Below are 19675 nucleotides of genomic sequence, written 5' to 3' on the forward strand. Positions count from 1 at the left end.
AAATGCTAGCATCTTAAAAGTTGTAGAAGACTCGCAGAAGGGGTCGGTTGGACCACTCCACTCGTACCCACATCATACGAGTGGTACCTTCCACTCGTACCTTGATCATAAAGTTGGATACCATATTCTGTCCAACATACGACTCCCTCACCTAACTCATACCATCACCATACGACTAGTACCCTTCAAGTCATACCCTAAATAAAAACATCTAGGCTAGACACTGGATAACATACGGTTTGGACCCTACTCTCGTATCATGTACATATAACTCTTATGATGTCTTCTTGTACCAAGAACAAAGCTTGGCAAATATCACACTGACCAATATACGACTAGGGTCCTAGACCCATACCCACACCATATGAGTTAGGGTGTAAGTCGTATGAAGATCAGAAGGTTCAAAACCGAGGAAATTTTCAAGGACCAAAACCCAGGGTATTTCATAAACTAGTTTCATCTCTTGTTGGTCACATTTTCCACAGTAACTCACCCCCTTTGTACGCACATTCAACATATGTGGATAAATATATATTGTGCTGATATTCATTTTTCTTTTTTCACTATTGTGATTAGTGAATCGTATAGTAGTGTTTCATAAACTGTATCATTATTATATATATAAATACAACACAATTGTTAAAAATATATATATTTATATATATAATAATGATACAGTTTCTCTCTCTCTATATATACATATTCTATATAATAATTATAGCATTTTTATACACATTCTATATAATTTTTAACTACAATTATAATTTAGATACATATTTATACGACTCTATACAGTTTCAACATGCATTCTAAAAAGTATCAATCTAATATAAGAGAGTATCAATTGAGTATATGGACACTGCAAGTGTATCAATGTAGTATAAAAGTGTATTAATGTGATATAAAAGAGTATCAATTGGGTATAGGGATTGCATGTGCTTGCATAGAATTTCCAATTGGGTATAGGGACTGCATGAGTTTGCATAGAATTTCCTTTCTCTTTTTTTTTTAAAAGTGTATCAATATAGTATAAAAGTGTATCAATATGGTATACACTATAAGAAATTCGCTATTTTCCGACTAAAAAAAAGTACTTGTAAATTTTCAACTATTTCAGTCGAAAAACTTACTTTTTTATTTTTTACAAAATATTTTCTCGATACTATTTATAACTACAACGGTCAGAATATTTGGCGCTAAATTCTGGAAAATATATACTCCGATGTCTATAGTCGAAAATAAAAATAATTAAATAAATATATTACTAAATATATAATCAAGCCCTTATATAAAAATTAAATAATTATTTAAATAAATTAATAAATATTTATTTTTGAATATTGTAGTCAGAAATATAAATAATTAAATAAATATATTACTAAAATATAATCAGACTCTAATACGAAAATTAAATAATTATTTAAATAAATTATTAAATATATATTTCCGACCACTGTAGTCGAACATACTAATAACTAAATAAATATATGACTAAATATATAATCATACCCTTATATAGAAAATGAATAATTAATTAAATATATTATTAATTATATTTTTGACCACTGTAGTCGAAAATTATAACAATTAAATAAATATATTACTAAATACATTAAAAAATATATATATTAAATGTACCAGACTACTATAGTCGAAACTATTAAATAATTTAAATATATAATTAAATTATATAAAATGTATAACTGACTGATGTAGTAAAAAATAGTAAATAATTAAATATAATAAAAATGTTTCCAACTATTGTAGTCAAAATTTTTATAAATAATTAATTTAAATATATAATTTTATCTAGCCGATTGATGTAATCGCAAATAATAAATAATTAAATATATTAATTATATAACCGATCGATCGATGTAGTCAAAAATATTAAATAATTAAATACATTAAATTTCTATCCAACTGAAGTAAAGTTACATATAATTATCAAATAATTTATATAAAATATATAACTAAACATATGAGCTTTCCCAATTTTCTCTCTCAGCCGTCTCTATCTCTCTAAGCTAGGTCTCACTGCGTTCCCTCTTCTCTCTGTGTTCTGTCTCAAAAGTTGACTGTGAATGGCAGTATTGAAGCGGTGGAGTGGTAACAGTGACGGTGAACAAGCAGTATTGAAGGTCAATTTCACTGAACCGTGACTTTGTTCCAGATTCCCATCAAAGGTCAATTTCACTGACGGTGAACAAGCGGTATTTTTCTCGCTACTGCAGTTTGGAGGTAATTGTATGAAGTTTAATTTCAATTTGACATGTGTATTCTATATGATAAAGTTGCCACAAAACTCAGCCGGTTTACTTGTTTTTGATAATAACCTCAGCAGCAATACTTTCCTATGCATTGTTCTTTAAAAGTTGGTAATTTGAAGGTTAATGTTGCTACGATATATATTGGGCATCTCTTAGTTAGTTTTCTTTTCTCCATCTTAATATAATTAGAATATCACTTTATTCCATCAGTATTTTGAGTAATTTAGGAAAAACTAATGTATAATCTGCAGTGTTACGTAATATGTAATTGTTGGTGATATTTTGGTTCCCTGCTTATGTGGAAACATAATTTTATAATAAATTCTGCAAGAATACTGTAATCAACAAGTCATACGTTGATCTGTTTCCTTTTATATGTATAGTAGAATCACTTTGATTTGTCAAAAATATACTTTTCAAACTTTTCATATTTGGTTGGTTAAACTATTTTCAAAAATATTTTTTCTTCTCGAACAGAAGAAGAAAATAACTTCTTACAAAAATAAGAAAAATAAATTTCGTAAGTATTGATAGTTCAAATTCATTATCTCTTTCCTACTCAACCAGTGCCTTCATGATAGAAAAAACAAAATCCAGAAATATATAAATTTGTTAGTTAAAAAGCAATAGAGAAGAGAGAGGCAATATAAGTGAAGGAATTTTATTGACAGAATGACTACAAAGTTTTGACTACAGTCCTTTTATAAGCAAAATAACATAGAAAAATTTAAGCTAAAATCAGGAATTACCCTCCTAAAAACTAGATAACAGCCCACGTTTTAATTACTTCCTAACGACTAGGACAAACACAACATATAGGCATTTTTTTCCTAACAGGACTCTAATTTACTAAACTTAATTCTTAAAACTAACACCCTCCCTTAAACTGAAATCTCTCAAGCTTCGGTTTAACTTTAGCTTCTTGAACTCTTTTGTTGTATTGATGCCCATCAACCTCCTCAACTTTTGGAAAGGGAGAAACCTGAAAGGTTTAGCGAAAATGTTCGCCAAATGATCTTCACTTCGATAGTACTGTAGCTCTACTGTTCCCTCATTATTTTTGATCTCATAGGAAATAATACTTTACACCTATGTACTTTCTTCTTTTGTGTAACACAGAGATTTTTTGGTAGCTTAGTGGTAGAGTTGTTGTCGCAGAAAATTATAGTTGCTCTTTCTTGTTTGAATTGTAGTTCTTCAAGAATTCTCCTCAAACAGAAGCTTGACAAGCACAAGTAGTAGCAACAACAAATTCCATTTTAGTAGTCGATAAAGTGGCAGTTTTTTGCTTCTTGAAAGACCATGAAACAGCCCACGTGCCTAGCACAAAAATAGCCTGAAGTACTCTTTCTGTCATCTTGATCTCTTGGGTAATCGCAGTCAGAAAAACCGATCAAACCAGATTTTTCATCCTTCTTATAGAACAAACCAAAATCCTTAGTTCCTTGAAAGTAGCGAAAGTTTCTTTTGGCAGCTAGCAAGTGAATTTTCGTCGGGCTCTCCATATACCTGCTTATAAGACTTACAACTTACATGATGTTGGGCCTTGTGGCAGTAAGATACATCAAAACTGTATACAATTTACCTATAGAATGTGTCATCTACCTTATATTCTCTTCCAACTTTGTTTAGCTTCAGGCCAAACTCAATTGGAGTATCAGGGGATTACAGTTCTTCATCTTGAATCGATCCAAAATCTCCCCCACATATTTCTTTTGGGAAACAAATATCCCATCATCAGATTGAACTACTTCTTGGTGGGTTCAATTGGTGTGAATAGAAAATAGAGGGACATAACATTTGAGGAAAAAATATATTATTTTGGAAAAGAAGTGACTGTTTGGATAGTTGTGTCTGTTCAGAAAAATGACACAATGTTTCGAATAAACAGACGTGACTCTTCCAAAGAATACACCTTTTTGGATGAACCATTGTCACCTTTCAGAAGGGGCACTTGATAGCTATATAAACCTGCATTTATCCACAGGTTTAGGTACGAAATTTTTTTTGCAATAAAGCTCTTCTTGTTTTCTGAAAATATACTCCGTGTGATCGTCTAATCGTTGAGTGAGTTCGAAGAGAATCCGATCGTTTGAGGTACCACTACAGTCGGATTGTTCGGCCATTTTATCCTGGCAGAAAAATTCCGCAACTTCGGGTACTTGAGGGGAATTATTTCCTTAAGGACACTTCGTGAAGTCGAAGGACTTGGCCTTTTTTTGCTTCATCTATTTTTTCTATAAAATTCTAAAAACACACTTCCTTGAAAGGTCATTTTGATCTTCTGTTGAAGGTGTTGTATAACTTCATAAGTGTTCTTGTTTTATACTTGAACTTGTGTTGAAATTGTTGTACCCAAATACAGATTTTGTGTACCCGAAAATATTGAAAACAACAATCTTAAGGAAATAATTTTTGGGAAAAAATATTTGTTTTTGCTTGTTTGAAATTTTCTTTTCACTAAAGTTTTTTTTTCTTCAGAATCTGTATTGATTGGTTTCTGGAGATTAAAGCTTTAAGCTTTCTACTCCGTTTGAACTTAACTAGTGGTTTGAAGAAATAAAATCTTCATCACAAGTTAAAGATCACTCGGTTGACGATTAGAAGTCATAAAAACTTCATCGTTAAACTAGAAATAAGAGGTGTTTAAAGTTGCTGCAACTTTATTAATAGTATTTTGATATACTAAAGGTTCTATCTTGTTGTGACAGGAAAAATGACTAACGTTAGTCAAGTGCATGACACTGGAACGACTGTGGTAGCAACTAGTATTTCCACAATGAGTCGTAATAATGCTCCGCAAGCTATGGCACCAGCGGAGAAACCTGATAAATTTACGGGTTTTGACTTCAAAAGGTGGCAGCAGAAAATGTTTTTCTACCTTATAACTCTTTGTCTTTAAAGGTTCACATTTGAGGAAGCTCCAGGAGTGATTTGTGATTGTGGAGGCTTGGAAACACTCAATTTCCTTTGTAGGAACTACATCTTGAGTGGTCTCCAAGATGATCTCTACAATGTGTATAGTGGAACAAAGATAGCAAAAGAGTTGTAGGGAGTGTTGGAACGAAAGTATAAGACAGAGGATGCAGGAACTAAAAAGTTCTTCATTGCAAGATTCCTGAAATATAAAATGATAGACAGCAAGTCCGTTGTCTCTCAAGTGCAGGAACTGCAAGAGATCTCCTTGCGGAAGGTATGATTTTGACAAATACCATTGTTGAACAATTTAAAAATGTTCTTAGTATTCACATAAACTTTACTGTAGGTTTGATTGTGAATGAAACATTTCAAGTAGCAACAATAATAGAGAAACTACCACCTATGTGGAAGGACTTCAAGAACTATTTGAAACACAAATATAAAGAGATGGTTGTCGAAGATATAATAGTAAGATTTCGCATTGAAGAAGATAATAAGGCCGTGGAAACAAGGTCGAGAGAAAATTCTACAATGAATGAAGCAAATATTATAGAAGAAGACCAAAACAACTCTAAGAAGTGAAAGAAAGCTGGACATAAAAGCAATCAACCTAAGAAGAAATTCAAGGAAAAGTGTTTTAATTGTGGCAAGATTGGCCACAAATCAACAGATTGTCGAGCCCTTAAGAAAGGCAAGAAAAAAGAACAAGCAAATATGGTTGAGTCCAAGAAAGAAATAGATGATCTGTGTGCCATGCTATCTGAATACAACTTGGTGGGAAATCCTCGCGAGTGGTGGATGGATTCAGGTGCCATCCGCCATGTTTGTGCTAATACGGAGTTGTTTTCAACGTTCGCTCTGGCTCAAGGAGAAGAACAGATCTACATGACTAACTCCGCTACAGCAAAAGTAGAAGGAACAGGAAAAATATGCTTGAAAATGACTTCAGGCAAAGTGTTGACACTCAACAATGTCCTGTATGTACCGGAGTTAAGAAAGAACTTAATTTCTGTATCACTTCTAGATAAAAATGGATTCAAATGTGTAACTGTTTCCGAAAAAGTTATAATTAGCAAAGGAGAAGTGTATGTAGAAAAAGACTATCTCACGGAGGGCCTATATAAGATGAATGTAATGACTGTTGAAATCAATAAAAGTTTTGTTTCTTCTTACTTTCTTTAGTCTAGTGAATTGTGGCATAAACGTTTAGGATATGTCAATTATAAAACTTTGCGAAAACTGATTAACTTAGAAGTTTTTCCAAGCTTTGAGTGCAATAAATCAAAGTATCAAATATATGTGGAATCAAAGTATGCTAAGCATCCGTATAAGTCCATTGAAAGGAATTCCAATCCCTTAGACTTAATACACACTGACATTTGTGATATAAAGTCAATACCATCACATGGTGGAAAAAAGTGTTTTATAACTTTTATTGACGATTGCACTAATTATTGTTATGTCTATTTGCTAAATAGTACGGATGAAGCAATAGATGTGTTTAGGAAATACATAACTAAAGTTGAAAATCAGTTAGAGAAAAAGATCAAGACTATAAGAAGTGATAGGGGCGGAGAATATGAATCTCCCTTCGCTGAAATATGTGTAGAGAATAGAATTGTCCATCAAACTACGACCCTGTATTCACCTCAATCTAATGGAATTGCAGAAAGAAAAAATCAAACTTTGAAGGAAAAAATGAATGCCTTATAAGTTCAGGTTTATCGCAAAACTTGTGGGGGGAGGCTATCATCACAGTCAATCGTATACTTAATAGAGTTCCCCATTTAAGACACAATCAATTCCATATGATAAATGGAAAATAAGGAAACCCAACTTAAAATATTTCAAAGTACGGGATTGTCTAGCGAAGGTCCAAGTACCTATGCCAAAAAGGATAAAAATAAGACCTAAGACAGTGGACTACGTGTTCATAGGATATGCTAAAAGTAGCAAAGCATGTCGGTTTTTGATTCATAAATCTAAACATCCGGATATTAATGAAAATACGATAATTGAATCAGATAATACTGAATTCTTTGAAAATATTTATCCGTATAAAACTAGACATGAACAATCTAGTAGAGGATCTAAACGACCTCAAGATGAATCAAGTGATAATGTACATAATGATGAAAATCCAAGACGTAGTACACGCCAAAGAATGTCAACTTCGTTTGGCTTAGATTTTGTAACATTTATCTTAGAAAATGAGCCTCGAACTTTTAAAGAAGTGATGTCATCGTCAGACTCATCCTTTTGGAAAGAGGCAGTCAATAGTGAGATTGATTCAATCTTGAGCAACCATACATGTGAGTTGGTTGATCTTCCTCCGGGAAATAAACCTTTAGGTTCTAAATGGATCTTCAAAAGGAAAATAAAAGCGGATGGTACTATTGACAAATACAAGGAAAAACTTGCAGTAAAAGGCATCAAATAGAAAGAAGGCCTTGATTACTTAGATACATACTCGCAAGTAATAAAGATAACATCAATTCAAATGTTAATTGCCTTGGCAGCGATATATGGTCTTGAAATCCATCAAATGGATGTAAAAACAACATTCCTAAACAGAGAATTGGAGGAAGAAATCTATATGGAACAATTCGAGGGTTTTGTCGTTCCAAGAAATGAAAATAAGGTGGGTCAACTTGTAAAGTCGTTGTATGGACTAAAAAAAACACCCAAACAATGGCATGCGAAGTTTGACCAAACCATGTTGGCAAATGGGTTCAAGATAAATGAATGTGATAAGTGCGCTACATTAAAGACAGTCCAAATCACCAAGTTATTATTTGATTATATGTGGATGATATGTTGATCATTAGTGTAGCATCTCGAGGAAAAAAATTTGAATTAACAACTTAAATTAAGTAGAACTTTGGCTTATAAAGGTAGTTGCGGTACGAAAGAAAAGCAAACGGAATGGAATATTTATATACTTAGTATTTGTATGTAATATAAGTGTGCAGTTGTGGGGGGTCACCCTTTTTAAATAATTTCCCTAATTAGAAGTAAACAAAAGGGTCAAATATTTCCCTTGTTCACTGGAAACTATTTCTAGGAAACTGAAAGTAAGGTTACCCCCCTTTTGTTTTCTTTCTTTTCATTATCAATTAAGAAATCAAAACCAAGCCTTAAGAGAAAACATTAGGCATCAGCTGGGGTATTGATACTCGACTTCTTTTCCTTCTCTTGGTATTCAAGAATTCACTAGAAGAAGAAAGGGTGGAAAGGATTCTTACGATAATTTTGAAGTAATCCTTGAGGGCTGACTTCAATAACCTAAAGTTCGAGTTGAATTTTACAGGTAAATTCTCTAAATAAGTATCTTGGAGATGTTTAATTTATATTTTTACACTACTACTTGAATTGGGTTCAAGAAAGAAAATGGGGGGAAATGGAGAATTTTGGTTAAAGAGGAGCTTTTGGGAATTTAAATCGATTGTGTAGTTTTACCCTTGAATTGTATAAGTCAGAAGAATTAGAATTTACTCTGAATTCTTGATAAGAAATTCAATTAATTTCAGCATAGTGAAGATTATCGGAATAAGTTTCTAAATGCTCCTACGGATTACTTACGAGCATATATGTTATCCTTGTAGCTAGTGAATCACGTAGCGACTAAAAGAAACTAGTGTTTGAAAGGATAAAGGCTTCAATGTAGTGGGTTGAATTACTTGAGGCGTGAATTAATATCGTAGCTAATAAAGCATTAAGGTATGTAAAGCTAAACCTTCCCTCGCCGCTAAGGCACCACCTTACGTCATGTGTTCCTTTCTATTAATGTTAATATAGTTCTCATAAATTGTGTGAGTAAAACCTTTACATAGCCTTACGTATTACTCCCTCGTTCTACCATCAGGCTTACAAGTACTTATCTTTCCCTCTTTGTGTTAAGTTTCTCTACCTGAAGCCCTTAGACCACAATATATACACATATATCACACGTCAGGAGTAAAAGTATATAATAGTAGCATAGTTGTACTTGTATATGCTATCTAGATGATCAATATCATAACTGACATGTCATAGGCCTTCAAGGCATTATTTGATAAACATTAACGACGGGAGGGAACATAGGTTTGGCTTGGAATATCGCTCAATGTGATTCTGTGCACAGGGTCGTGAACAGACCACTATAGTGAGTCCAATCATTAGGTGTACCCGCTTTTGTGACATCATTTGTATTTGAAGTCAGCTGGAACATCTGTATTGGTTTTTCCTGAGTCGAGCCAATATATGACATATATGGTCTACGGGCAGACCCTCATAGTGAGCCCCTGGGTGGGGCATACCTGGATACCATACAGACTGCAATTATAGTTACACATATGATATCATAGAAATGAGTATGAGAGTAACACATGCTTTATACTTGCCTCAGATAGCCTTCGGAAGGCCATCTTTTGATCATGTGTACAACTTATAGGATAAGAGCATCACCTAGGCAAGGTATAGCCTTAAATTATAATTGAATTCTTTTTTTTAAATATTGTATAAGATTCTAATAAGGTTGGTGCATAAGTTATCAGTTCATATCGTACATGTGTTATTTGTTAGCTCATATGTTTTTCACTTGGCCATTTGACTCATATGAGCTTCTGTATTTGTTTAGCTATTTTTCTGTCTGCTTTCATACCAGTACATATATATGTACTGACATCTCGGGCCCACCATGTTTTACTAATACAGTCTCAGACCCTCAGGATAGTAGACGTCCACGTTAGGCTCTATTACCGTTTCAGCTGATATTTTGGTGAGCTCCAACTCTCTCTAGAGCCAGTCTATGCCTAGTATAGTATTAATTATAGGTACAGGTCTCTAGTTGGGCATGACGGTCTTAATACCAACTAGTCATTTGTAGTATAGTGTGTTAAACTGACTAGAGGCTTCATAGACATCGTCTAGTATTGTATAGTTTTGTTAATGTAACTCCCTCGTGTACATATGCAATGCTTATCGAGTATCCTACTCGTTATTATCTTATAACCTCGTATACGTCATAATGTTTGTAGAGTAAGTGTATACGGTTCTTGTCCGTCATTATCGTTTTGAGGCGTGACAAGCTTGGTATCAAAGCGCCTAGGTTCAGGTGTCCCATGGAGTCTATGAAGCCGTATCAAGTAGGGCCTTAGTTATCGATGTGTTGCGCGCCACATTTATAATTAAGGGATTGCATGGACATTTAGGAATTTGACCTTCATATGTAATAAAAATCGTGCAATAGAGTTAAGTTATAGAAAGTTACTTCTGACTCCTATTCTGCTTATTTGTTATACAGACCATGTCTGCTATAGAAAAGGATAAAGCGGCCCAGCAGGCTGCTACAAGCGCTACTCAGGAGGCAACCACTATCGGGCCATATCCCATATTGGTGGATCTGAATAGGACTCTAGAAAGTTTGTTGGGTTCTATGCTTCCAGGTTCTTAAATGCCTGGAACGGAAGGACCTACAAGGGTTTCTACACCACCAGTGGTACCAACGGTAGTTTTTATCCTACCACCAGGTGCCTTAGACCCAGATATAAAGGGAGCGATACAGCTGCTTACACAGTTGGTCATCGCTTAAGTCCAAAGACAGAGTGTGGACGTACATGTTGCTACTCAGGGAGTTGCTACTCTGGGAACGATAGCTGAATCTAGGATCAAAGATTTTCTCCGTATGAATCCACCAGAATTCATAGGTTTTAAGCTTGCAGAGGACCCTCAACAGTTCATTGATGAGACTCATAGAATTTGTAAGGTGATGCGGGTCTCGGATACAGATACAGTTGAATTGACCACCCATTGACTGAAAGATATTGCTGTTGATTGGTATGAGACATGGGTTGTCTCGAGGGGTCAGGAAGCTCTTCCAGTCGTCTGGGCAGAATTTTCAGAAGCCTTTATGGATCATTTCTTACCATTAGAGCTCTGAGAGGTGAAAGTGGATGAATTTCTATCTTTAAAGTAGGGTAATCTTAGTTTCAAGAAATATTGTATGCAGTTTACACAGTTGTCCAAATATGCTCCAGAAGTGGTTAACACACAAGCGAAATGGGTTCATCACTTTGTGAATGGCCTTGTGGGTCCCTTGAAGGACTTTTTTTTCTGTTGCTGCTATGAATAAATATTTGGATATAGTAAGGATCATGGAATATGTTCAACAGATAGAGAAAGATCAACGTAATAATGAGGCAGATAGCGAAAGAGAGTAGAGTAAGAGGGCTAGGACGGCCAGCCAGTATCAGGGAAGCAATGGAGCTACCATTAGTAGAGGCCAACCTAGGAAAACCCAATTAGCTGTGCACTCCACATCTAATGCTCTAACTCAGTTCTTGAGGCACAGGTATGAGCAGAATCGGACTTTTAGAGCTCCAGACTTACGACCTCAGAGGGCTGTTAGTCGAGGGTTACCACTTTGTCCTACATGCAGGCAGTGTGGCCGACCTCATAGAGAAGAGTGTTGGCGTGGTTCAAATGCGTGTTACTGGTGTGGTATAGAGGGTCATATGGTACGTGATTATGCACAGCTCAGAGGTAAAGGTAGAGGGGATCGATCACAGCCTACAGGGTTTGTATCAGCTTCATCTTCATCAGTGCCTTTTTCTTCTCGCAGTCCTCAGGTATCAACAGATAGAGGATCTAGTAGAGGCATATGGCCCGGTTTGAGCACAGGCCTGAACCATATATATGCACTAGCTGGTTGGCAAGATTCTGATGCATCTCCAGATGTGGTAATAGGTACCTTAGCTGCCTTTTAACATATTGTTTATGCCTTGATAGACCCAGGATCCACCTTATCATATGTTACTCCATTTGTTGCTAAGAAGTTTGGAATAGAACCGGAGTTGTTACGCAAACCATTTGTGGTATCGACTCCAGTAGGAGAAGCTATTGTAGGTACACGGGTCTATTATGATTGTGTTGTGACAGTAGGTGGTTGTGTACATTGGCTAATCTGATTGAACTTAAAATGGTCAATTTTGATGTTATTATGGGCATGGATTGGTTATCCTCCTGTTATACTACAGTTGATTGTCGAGCCAAGATGGCTCATTTTCACTTCCCTAGAGAGCCAATCTTAGAGTGGAAGGGTGATTCTATGATACCTAGAGGAAGGTTTATTTCATTTCTTAAGTCATGAAAGCTCATTACAAAAGGGTGTTTGTATCACCTAGTCCAAGTGAAAGACATTGAGGCTGAAAAACAGGCACCAACTTTAGGATCCATACCAGTGGTAAACGAGTACTCAGATGTGTTTCCTGATGAACTTCCTGGATTACCTCTTATTAGAGAAATTGATTTTGGTATTGATGTGGATCCCGACACCTAGCCGATATCAATTCCACTTTACAGAATGGCACCTGCAGAATTGAAGGAGTTAAAGGACTTACTTGACAAAGGTTTCATTCAGCCCAGTATATCACCTTGGGGTGTGCCAGTGTTTTTTGTACACAAGAAAGACGACATGTTGTGAATGTGTATAGATTACAGGCAGCTGAACAAAGTAACAATAAAGAATAAGTACCCTCTCCTCCGAATAAATGACTTATTCGATCAATTACAGGGAGCTGGATGCTTTTCGAAGATCGATTTGAGGTTCGGTTATCACTAGCTAAGAATTCGTGAAGTAGATATTCCCAAAACTGCTTTTCGTATAAGATATGGGCACTTTAAGTTTCTTGTCATGTCATTTGGACTAACGAATGCTCCTGCAGCCTTTATGGATATGATGAACAGAATTTTCAAACCTTTTCTTGATATGTACGTGATTGTATTTATAGATGATATTTTGATATATTCACATAGCGAAGTTGAGCATGCAGATCATTTGAGGTCAGTATTGCAGACATTGAGAGAGCACCAGTTGTATGCTAAGTTCTCTAAGTGTGAATTTTGGTTGACCTCGGTAGCCTTTCTTGGTCATGTAGTATCTCGAGAAAGCATTAGAGTAGATTTTCATAAGATAGAAGTTGTGAAGAATTGGTCTCGACCAGCCACTCCTATTGAGATGCATAGTTTCTTAAGGCTAGCCGATTATTATAGGAGATTCGTAGAGGTATTGTCCTCTATTTCTGCCCCATTAACCAAGTTGACGCAGAAAACAGTTAAGTATCGGTGGTCTGATGCTTGTGAAAGGAGTTTTCAAGAGTTGAAACATAGATTGACTACTACATCGGTATTAGCCTTACTAGAGGGCACCGAAGGATATGTGGTGTACTGTGATGCTTTAGGTATTGGTTTGGGTTGCATCCTAATACAGCATGAAAGAGTTATAGTGTATGCATCTCGATAATTAAAAAAGCATGAACAACATTATCCCACTCATGACCTAGAGCTTGCAGTTGTGGTATTCACGCTTAAAATATGGCGCCATTATTTATATGGAGTGCATGTTGATATCTATACTGATTATAAAAGTCTTCAATAACTATTCAAGCAGAAAGAGTTGAACTTAAGAAAAATGAGATTAAGAAAAATGAGATGGCTAGAGTTACTGAAGGATTATGATGTCAATATTCTCTATCATCCCGGTAAAGGTAACATTGTAGCTGATGCTCTTAGTCAACTGTCCATGGGTAGTCTAGCACACCTGCCACCTATTCAATGGGAAGTAGTGAGAGATATTCACAAATTGGCCAATCTTGGCGTTTGCCTTGTGGATTCTGACGATGGTGGTGGTGTTGTACTTAATTCAGCCGAGTCATCGCTCATGGCACCAGTTAAGCAGAGGCAGTATGATGACCCCTTATTATTCTAATACAAAGAGGGAATTCGACAATATCGAATCACGATATTTGAACTAGCAGGTGATGGCACCTTGAGGTGTTGAGGTAGATTATGTATGCCTGATGTAGATGGGTTGCGACAACAGATTATGGAGGAGGCACATTGCTCTCGTTATTTAATTCATCTCGGCTCTACAAAAATGTGTCATGATCTTAAAGAGATCTACTGGTGGACTGACATGAAAAAAGATATAGCAGAATATGTGGCACAATGCTCTAATTGCCAGCAAGTGAAAGCGGAACATTAAAGACCTGGTGGCCTAGCTCAAACCTTTAGTATTCCTGTGTAGAAGTGGGATGTTATTTATATGGACTTCGTTGTAGGCTTACCTTTTTCTTATCGAAAGCATGACTTTATTTGGGTAGTAGTTGATCGATTGACGAAATCAGCACATTTTCTTCCTATTAAATCTACCAGCACAACTGAAGATTATGCCAAGATTTATGTAAAAGAAACTGTCCGCCTATACGGACCCTAATGTCCATTATTTCAGATAGAGGTTCCCCATTTAAAGCTCAGTTTTGGAGACCATTCCATAAGAGCTTGGGTACTCAGGTGAACCTTAGCACCACATTTCATCCGCAGACAGACGGCTAAGCTAGCGCACCATTCAGACGCAAGAAGATATGTTGATAGCGTGCGTGCTAGATTTTAAAGGTAATTGGGATGACCATTTGCCTTTAATAAAATTTGCTTATAATAATAGTTATCACTCTAGCATTGGCATGGCTCCATTCAAAGCTTTTTATGGGAGACGATGTAGATCACCTATTGGTTGGTTTGAAATAGGCGAGACACACGTATTGGGCTCGAATCTAGTCCATTAAGCTATCAAAAAAGTTAAACTGATACGAGAACGGTTGAAGATTGCCCAGAGTAGGCAAAAGTCGTTTGCAGATATGCGACGTAGAAATTTAGAATTTCAAATTAATGACTTCGTATTCTTGAAGGTGTCGCCTATGAAAGGCATTATGCGATATGGTAAGAAGGGTAAGTTGAGTCCCAGGTATATTGGGCCCTATAGAGTTATTCACAAAATTGGCAGGTAGCCTATGAGCTAGAATTACCTCCAGAGTTAGCTGCAATGCATCCTGTCTTTCATGTGTCTATACTACATAAATACTTAAGAGAACCATCTCGCGTTATCCCTATAGAGAGTATTGAACTTGATGGAGACTTATCATTCGAGAAAGTCCCCATGGACATATTAGATCGGCAGGTCAGGAAGTTAAGATCTAGAGACATAGCTTCAGTAAAGGTGTTGTGGAGAAACCAGAACATAGAAGAAGCCACTTGGGAAGTAGAAGAGGATATGAAAAATAAATACCCATATTTGTTCAAAAACTACCCAGAGGTTCTTAAACTACCTGTCCCTTTATGTGATCGTTAGTTTCTACTATACTTTGTTCTGTTGATATCTGATTCTTACCTGATATGTTTAGGTACATGACTTTTGCCTGTGAGCCTTGAGATTTACATGGAAACAACATGATGCAGAGTATAAGGTAAGTTACATGGTTGGTTATGACTTTTTAATTATGTGTAAGGCCAAGAGGAGCCTCGTGTACTATTTCTTGAGTTTAAGGCCAAGCGGAGCCTCGTGTGTTATTTGTTGAATATTATATGTATTGTGATGCTCTGTGAAGTGCATTTGGATGTATCCTGGCTGGCTGACAGGTACCTGATAGTCCTATTTACAAAGGAGACTTTGGCAAAATTTTTGAAAATTTAGGGAGTTAGTCAAATTTAAGGCCTTATGACGGGTTACGTGAGAACCAAAGTTGATTAAATGATCTTAAGAATGTGTTGGATAGTTATGGGATGAAAATTAAGGTAAAAGCATCATTCGAGGAAGAATGATCCTAAGTGGGAGAGATTGTAGCATCTAGAGGAAAAAATTTTGAATTAACAACTTAAATTAAGTAGAGCTTTGGCTAATAAAGGTAGTTGCGGTACGAAAGAAAAGAAAACGGAATGGAATATTTATATACTTAGTATTTGTATGTAATATAAGTGTGCAGTTGTGGGGGGGCACCCTTTTTAAACAATTTCCCTAATTAGTAGTAAACAAAAGGGTCAAATATTTCCATTGTTCGCTGGAAACTGTTTCCAGGAAACTGAAAGTAAGGTTACCCCCTTTTGTTTTCTTTCTTTTCATTATCGATTAAGAAATCAAAACCAAGCCTTAAGAGAAAACATTAGGCAGCAAATAGGGTATTGATACTCGACTTCTTCTCCTTCTCTTGGTATTCAAGAATTCACTAGAAGAAGAAAGGGAGGAAAGGATTCTTACGATAATTTTGAAGTAATCCTTGAGGGTTGAATTCAATAACCTAAAGTTGGATTTGAATTTTAAAAGGTAAATTCTCTACCCCTTTCTTGAATTTGGCAATAAATAAGTATCTTGGAGATGCTTAATTTGTATCTTTGCACTACTACGTGAATTGGCTTCATGAAAGAAAAAGGGGGGAAATGGAGAATTTTGGTTAAAGAGGAGCTTTTGGGAATTTCAATCGATTGTGTAGTTTTACCCTTGAATTGTATAAGTTGGAAGAATTCGAATTTAATCTGGATTCTTGATAAGAAATTCAATTAAGTTCAGCATAAGTGAAGATTATCGGAATAAGTTACTAAATGCTCTTACGGATTACTTACGGACTTATATGTTATCCTTGTAGCTAGTGAATCGTGTAGCGGCTAGAAGGAACTTGTGTTTGAAAGGATAAAGGCTTCAATGTAGCGGGTTGAATTACTTGAGGCTCGAATTACTATCATAGCTAATAAAGCATTAAGGTATGTAAAGCTAAACCTTTCCTCGTCGCTAAGGCACCACCTTACGTTATGTGCTCCTTTCTATTAATGTTAATATAGTTCTCATAAATTGTGTGAGTAAAACCTTTACATAGCCTTACGTATTACTCCCTCGTTCTACCATCAGGCTTACAAGTACTTATCTTTCCCTTATTGTGTTAAGTTTCTTTACCTAAAGCCCTTAGACCACAATATATACAAATATATCACACGTCAGGAGTAAAAGTAAATAGTAGTAGCATAGTTGTACTTGTATATGCTATCTAGATGATCAATATCGTAACTGACATGTCATAGTACTTTAAGGTATTATTTGATAAACATTAACGATGGGAGGGTACATAGGTTTGGCTTGGCATATCGCTCGACGTGATTCTGTGCATAGGGTCGAGACCAGACCACTATAGTGAAACCAATCATTGGGCATACCCGCCTTTGTGGCATCATTTGTATTTGAAGTCAGCTGAAATATTCTATATTGGTTTCCCCTAACTCCAGCCAACATATGGCATATATGGCCTACGGGCAGACCCTCATAGTGAGCCCTTGGGCGGGGTGTACCTGGATACCATACAGACTGCAATTACAGTTACACATATGATATCATAGCAATGAGTATGAGAGCAACATATGCTTTATACTTGCCTCAGATCGACTATTTTGTGATCATGTGTACAATTTATAGGATAAGACCATCACCTAGGCAAGGTATAGGCTCTAAACTATAATTGAATGCTTTTCTTTACATATTGTATAATATGCTAATAAGGTTGGTGCATAAGTTATCAGTTCATATCTTACATGTGTTATTTGTTGGCTCATACATATTTCACTTGGCCATTTGACTCATATGAGCTTCTGTATTTGTTCAGCTATTTTTCTGTCTGCTTTCATACCAGTACATATTGTATATATACTGACGTCTTGGGCCCACCATGTTTTACTAATACAGGCTCAGACCCTTAGGATAGTAGACGTCCACGTTAGGCTCTATTACCGTTTCAGCTGATATTTTGGTGAGCTCCAACTCTCTCTAGAGCCAGTCTATGCCTAGTATAGTATTAATTATAGGTACAGGCCTCTGGTTGGACATGACGGTCTTAATACCCACTAGTCATACTGACTAGAGGCTTCATAGACATCGTCTAGTAATGTATAGTTTTGTTAATGTAACTCCCTCGTGTACATATGCAATGCTTATCGAGTATCCTACTCATTATTATCTTATAACCTCGTATACGTCATAATGTTTGTAGAGTAAGTGTATACGGTTCTTCTCCATCATTATCGTTTTGAGGCATGACAATCAGTAGAGACATAAGCAAATGCTCGAGAGCAAACATACATGAATTGCTCACTCTACGATGGAATTAGAATTTATCGCATTAGATAAAGCCGGTGAAGAAGCAGAATGACTCCGAAATTTCTTGAAAGATATTCCTTATTGGACCAAACCATTCGCGCCAGTATTTATACACTATAATAGTCATACAACAATAGGTAGGGTAGGGATCCTGATGTACAATAATAAATCTCATCACATAAGACGGAGACATAACACCATTAGAGAACTTCTCTCTAGTAGAATTATCATTGTTGACTATGTAAAGTCAAAGGTAATGTGTCAGATCCACCTACAAAAGGCCTATCTAAAGAAGAAGTTGAAAGGACATCCAAGGAAATGAGTTTACAGCCTAGGACAAGTCAACATAGCGGTAACTCTATCTAGCAGACTAAAGATCTCAAGAGTTAGATTCAAGGAGATCAAACAAAGTTGTGTCTGACAGGCTCAACATTGTCAAAATACCCAACCCATTCTCATGATGTAAATAATGTTTAGTAAACAACGATAAGACTTAAGGTGAAAAATCTTTTAATGATTATCTAAATTTGGCAGATTTGACCATATAGTTTAATCTATAGGATTGAATGTCTAGAAATCACCTATGTGAGGGCGAAGTTGAAGCCTCTTCAAGGAGAATGTTAGTAAAGGCATGTTCTCTAGGATCTCATGAAATCGGAACGTGTTCATGGCTGAAATGAATAAAATCATGAGAATCATAAACGGTAAAAGGCTAATTATGTCACATGTGTTGTATAGGTGTACATTAAAACTCGATGGTTCAGAGATATCAAATCTACCTATTGACCGAGTGCATTCGATGCATGTTCACAACGAAAAGTTCAAAGGGAAACCTACTTATCCAGGTGTAATCTTTCTTTGCTTGATGATCACATACTTGTTCGGAAAGTTTTACAAAGAATAGTCATTCCCCATTCATGTGGTGGATTGTTGGGTTTAATTGGTGTGAATGGAAAATGGAGGGACAGAACCTTTGAGAAAAAGACATATTGTTTTGAAAAAGGAGTGGCTGTTCGGATAGTTGTGTCTGTTCTGAAAAATGACATAATAGTTCGAATGAATAGACGTGACTCTTCCAAAGGATACACTTTTCGGATGAACCATTGCCATCTTTAGGAAGGGGCACTTGATGGCTATATAAACCTGTATTTATCCACAGGTTTAGGTACAAAAATTTTTCTGCAATAAAGCTCTTCTTGTTTTCTGAAAATATACTCCGTGTGATTATCTAATCATTGAGTGAGTTTGAAGAGAATCCGATAGTTTGAGGTACCACTATAGTCGGATTGTTCGACCATTTTATCCTGGGAGGAAAATTTTGCAACCTCGGGTACTTTAGGGGAATTATTTCCTTAAGGACACATCGTGAAGTCGAAGGACTTGGCCTTTTCTACTTCATCTATTTTTTCTATAAAATTCTGAAAATACACTTCCTTGAAAGGTCATTTTGATCTTGTGTTGAAGGTGTTGTATAACTTCATAAGTGTTCTTGTTTTATACTCGAACTTGTGTTGAAGTTGTTGTACCTAAATACAAT

General features: G+C 35.9%; 1 long non-coding RNA gene across 2 annotated transcripts; it reads left to right on the plus strand.

Annotated features, from left to right (window-relative positions):
* Positions 1 to 1986: 1986 nt before the first annotated feature.
* On the plus strand, positions 1987 to 19029 carry LOC107854311. Of its 2 annotated transcripts, none has more exons than XR_001669972.2 (4): positions 1987 to 2241; positions 15407 to 15469; positions 16643 to 16757; positions 18877 to 19029. It is a non-coding gene; the product is annotated as an uncharacterized LOC107854311 (long non-coding RNA). The 2 variants fall into 2 exon arrangements; XR_007056406.1 differs by lacking the exon at positions 18877 to 19029 and adding an exon at positions 17728 to 18647.
* The last annotated feature ends 646 nt before the right edge of the window (positions 19030 to 19675 follow it).

This window comes from Capsicum annuum, chromosome 6, assembly GCF_002878395.1.
Source record: "Capsicum annuum cultivar UCD-10X-F1 chromosome 6, UCD10Xv1.1, whole genome shotgun sequence".
NCBI classification, from domain to species: domain Eukaryota; kingdom Viridiplantae; phylum Streptophyta; class Magnoliopsida; order Solanales; family Solanaceae; genus Capsicum; species Capsicum annuum.